The 4,927-nt window shown below is 31.4% G+C and overlaps 1 long non-coding RNA gene across 2 annotated transcripts; it reads right to left on the bottom strand.

Moving 5' to 3' along the window:
- Window positions 1-588: 588 nt before the first annotated feature.
- On the bottom strand, window positions 589-3,318 carry LOC146918023 (uncharacterized). Of its 2 annotated transcripts, XR_015015945.1 has the most exons (4): window positions 3,126-3,318; window positions 2,009-2,061; window positions 1,241-1,714; window positions 589-1,150 (listed from the first exon to the last, which is right to left on the bottom strand). It is a non-coding gene; the product is annotated as an uncharacterized LOC146918023 (long non-coding RNA). The 2 variants fall into 2 exon arrangements; XR_015015944.1 differs by lacking the exon at window positions 1,241-1,714.
- Between the last annotated feature and the right edge of the window lie 1,609 nt (window positions 3,319-4,927).

A 4,927-nucleotide genomic window follows, 5' to 3' on the forward strand; every position in this document is an offset into this window, starting at 1 on the left:
TGATGTAGTTAACCACTAAATATCAAAGGCGTAACCACAATTTCTTTCCCTAACCGATTTGTCTTTCTCATTATGTGATATTAGGGGAGATAATATATTTGGACACACTTGTGAGTAGACTGATGTTAATAAAGTGGGAGGTGAACTATCTTGTACGTTTGACAGACTTTACAAATACTAACCAAATCGAGGAAGCATTTAACCAATATTTATCAAATGTGTAACTACTATTAGTTTTCAAGAAAAACTTAATTTTGTGCCATACAAATAGGAAATCGTAAAACTTATGGGCCCTCCATGTTTCTTGGAGTCTAAAATGCGTCTTTGATCTCATACGAGGTTTGTGCATAAAGATGAACACTTTGAAAACCCAGACAAAATAATGGTGACGCCTCTTAATAATTGTGGTCACATTGTTCGTTGTTTTGGCTATCTAAAATTTTAAGATGGAAAAACTTAGTTTTGTGTCATACAAACAGAGAATCACAAAAGTGGTCACTACTAATATCTAAAATTATTGATTGTGATTATTTACCCACCTCATAACATTAAAATAAACCTAAAAACACAAGAAAGATAATAGGACTATTTACCGATTGAGACTGTTTACTAAGTATGTCATTAAACAAGCTCCTAATTCGAGCTAATAATACATGGTTACACTTTCTAGTATGCTAATACACCATATAGAGGTAACCTCTAGTACACATGTAATGCTAAAATACCACAAGACAAGTACTTAAACTAACACCATTGTTTGCAAAGCTATTTCAACCTCTACCTGCATAAACCAATTCTATAGAAACACCTAACAACATTTCAAATTAATTGTAGCAATGCATATTATCTACAAGAAATTAAATCCTCATGCTCAAGAAAAACATAGGTGTTATTCCACTTGTGATCCATGCTTTGCGAATTTATTTGGCCTTGTAGACAGCTAGATCATCATTAATCACCGAAAAACTCCATCAATCCAGCATAGATAACTAGTTACTAAGTATCTCTACAACGCATATGATCCATGCTTCCCATGCAGTCTCTCTTGTGAGGTCTCTCCTTAATTCATGACTCAATTTCTCCCCATGAATGTCTGATTGGAAAGCTGGATAGTAATACACTTGACCAACAGTGTACTTTGCCAGAGTTCCTACACAGACAGGAAAAAAAACATAATTTACTTCAAGTATAAGATCATCAGCACGCAAGACTATATGCTTAGAAGACCGCAAATGCTTACAGAATTACATCAGGACACGGGGATACATTGATTGTTTACAGATATAGCCATTACAATCAACACAGAACTTGTGATTTTTTTTTGAGCATCTACAAACCAGTTCATAGTCAAATAGATCCATGAGTTAGAGTAACAATTTATAATCAAATCATAGTTGAGGCCCATACACTCATGTCATGAAGTCATCATAAAACACTGCCACAACTGAAGAATCATCAAATATATCATTCAGAAATCTTCCAGATTCTAATCAAGAGTAACAGGTTTAAAAATAGAATGGCATAACGAAATACATAGAAATTGAAGGAAAATAAAATACATAGAAATTGAAGGAAAATAAAACACCTAAGGAGGCTATGTCAGTGTACTTATCACTGAATGCATACACATTTATTGAGTTTTGGTACTTGGAAAACTCAGCAGCCATCTGCTCATAAAATGGATCTTCGGGCAGCCTAAGTCCATGTTCTTTGTCTGTCCCAAATCAATACAATAATACACTATAAGTTCAACACACAAAAAGATGGACTAGCCATTTCACTCTTCCAACCAATTCCACTACTTAATGCCTATATCCATTATATAAATATCAGAACATCAAGCAAGATGAATTTCTATTGTTGTGTAATAAAATTGATATGCAATGGCAAAGCTTGTGCTCTGTCTTGGGTTTCTTCCACATTAATACAACAAACAAACAATATTAATGGCATAAAACACAAACAATTACATACACATTAAACATCTCATTAATTAAATTGTACTTACACCAACACCACAATCCCTTTTTCGTTTGTTTTCGTTCATGATGTTGACCTTATCTGTTGTATACAAAAGCAATTTCTATCAACATCAATTAAAACACACACAAACACCTATTCTCAACACATGTTACAAGAACGATTTGAAAAAATTCATCTTATAACTAAAATACAAACACATTTTACAATCACACGTTTTCCACAAAAATTGAAGAACGTTATGGAAATAATACTGTGACGAGTTAATGTTTTCCTATCTTTGTTATCATAGACATACTTACAAAAATTTATCTAAACTTAACCATATTTTAACATAGACGTAACCACATTTTTTCCTTCAAATTTCTAACACTTTAACCATTTTTTAACAAAAGTGCGACCACAATTCTTTTGATTAAGAATTTGACACTAACTTTACATGATATCATTTAGAGGAACATCCACAATCAAACTACAAAAATTGGGGAAAACATGTCCATCAGATCATCCACTAACACTTGAACAAAATCTAAGAACCTACCAAATTAATCAACATAATCCAAAATTTGATTAATAAAAATCAATGTTAGGCTTGTTATGCAGTACTAACATATGTCCATCACTACTATTGCTTAACAACCAATAATCCTACCCAAAGTAATGCACCAAATTAACGTACGTTGGTTACTTCAATGACAACCATGTTCAGGACGGAAAGAATATGTAATAAAAATGGAGATTATCCCCAAGGGATAAAAACTAGAAAACATATGCATGTAAAAATGACTAGATTCAGAGTCAAAAAAGTAGTTACTAATCTGAGATTAGAGAATTAATATAGTAAAAAAACAGTAAAAGAAAAAAGAAAAACCATGAATTGATATTGCAACCTGCTCATCTCTCCATAAATTAATAAAACATGAATTAAAATTAAGGGAATGTGATGACCAAATATCCAATTCCAGGCTTTAGATCTAATGATAGAACTAAAGTTGTCGAATTCTCTTTTACACAAAAAATCTGTCACTTTACAATTACTTAACTCTTGTGATTCACAATTGAGAAAACGGACAACAACTCAATTTTTCCATCAACTATACAACATGGTCAATTGAAAACAATACAAGATTTAAGATATACATCACCTTCAACAGTTTGATTCGGCGACGGAGACTACGGTCTATGTTGAATCGCAGAAGAAGAAGAGACCGTTAGAGAGAATGCGGCCGTCGGAGACTGGGAGGAGATGGCGGTCGGAGATCGGAGACTGGGAGGAGATGGCGACGACATAGAGAGATGGAGAGAGCAAGATCGCACATAGAGAGATGGAGAGAGCAGAGATCATAGAGAGTTGTTAGATCTCTGCTCTCTCCATGCCATGTCAAAGTTGTTATAGGAGAGAGCATAGAGAGTTGTTAGATCTATTCTTTTCTTTTTTATCATTCTTTACAAAGTAAATTTTTTTAATATTTCCATGCCATGTCATCGGTGGTAGGAAATGGTGTACCAAAAGAGTGGTACATGAATCTTTTTCCTCTGGGTTTAGCTTTAGGTAAGTGATATGGTGATCTCATAATAGCTTTACAGGAATGTCAAGTTGCAAGGGAGGAAATTTTAAAAAAAAGAACCAAGAGAATAAAATCCAAGGTTTCCCAAATGTTTAAGCACAGTAAGAACAAATATGCATAGAAGTTATAATATTGAGAAATTATACTAATAAGATTTCAGATAATACATCGAGTTCTCCCTAAATTGAGAACAACTTTTATTGATTTGAAAATAAGTATTATATTATTTGTTACTTTTTCCAAGGAAAGCAAATAGGGTCCCCACGTTCCTGAATTCTACATGGTCCTGATTTGAATACATTCCAATTGCAATAATCACAATTATCTAGTCTAGGAACGCCCTGTATGTATATATCAAAATGATAAGATTCACCAGTCCATGCAAAGGAACAGAAGTATAGTGTTTGGAACAAAATCGGAGGAAATCTAGGACTAAATTTCCAACTAAAGCTTTGACCATGATGCAGAAGTTGAACTCCGAGATCATCATCTTTGGATTTGCAATGAAGCGTTAAGTCCATATTTCCTTCCAATGTGTTGTTAATATTCACACGAACTCCAACTATGTAGTGCACAAATAACAACGTTAACACACATATCAGGATAACTTTATGAAGAAATGGAGACATTGCACCTTCAATTAATTTCTTAATTGAAAGGGAATAGTATTTGATATATGGTGGAAGGAGAACACATATTTATACGTAAAACTGCTGACTAAAGATATTAAAAAAAAGTTAATTTAAATTTTCTTAAGTTTTGTTTAATTGAATTAGTTTTTTAATCAATTATATTCTTGAATTAATATTATATCTATCACTTTCAAATATAGATAAATTTTCTTATTTTTTGTTTGACATAATAATAATAATAATAATAATAATAATAATAATAATAATAATAATAATAATAATAATAATAATAATAATAATAATAATAATAATAATTTTGATGAGATATATATAATATACTCAGTAAAAAAAAAAAAGCAAAAAATTCAAACTGTTATTAAAAAAGCTATGCTCAGTTTTGGTTCCCTTATGGTCACTCACTCATGTAATTGATCTCCCATTTGAAAATCACCTTATTTTGATGCTTTCATAAAAATAATGATTTGACATATTTTAAATGGTACTCCATCCGTCCCATAATATAAGCAAAAAAAATTTATTTTCTTTGTCCTAAAATATAAGCAAAAAAGACAAACTTTTATCCTATTTAATCTTGTTTTTAAAAAAAATCTCTTTTCCAAGAAAAACTTTTGTTTATTCTCATAAAATTAAATGCAAATTACATTCAATTTTCTCTCTCTTTCATTTTTTCCATAATCAATAACCAATGAAAATTGTTTTTACATCTTCCTATAAAACTTTTTTCAA

Source organism: Medicago sativa, chromosome 6, assembly GCF_051527215.1.
Source record: "Medicago sativa cultivar Bolivia chromosome 6, Bolivia_mono, whole genome shotgun sequence".
Taxonomy (NCBI): Eukaryota; Viridiplantae; Streptophyta; class Magnoliopsida; order Fabales; family Fabaceae; genus Medicago; species Medicago sativa.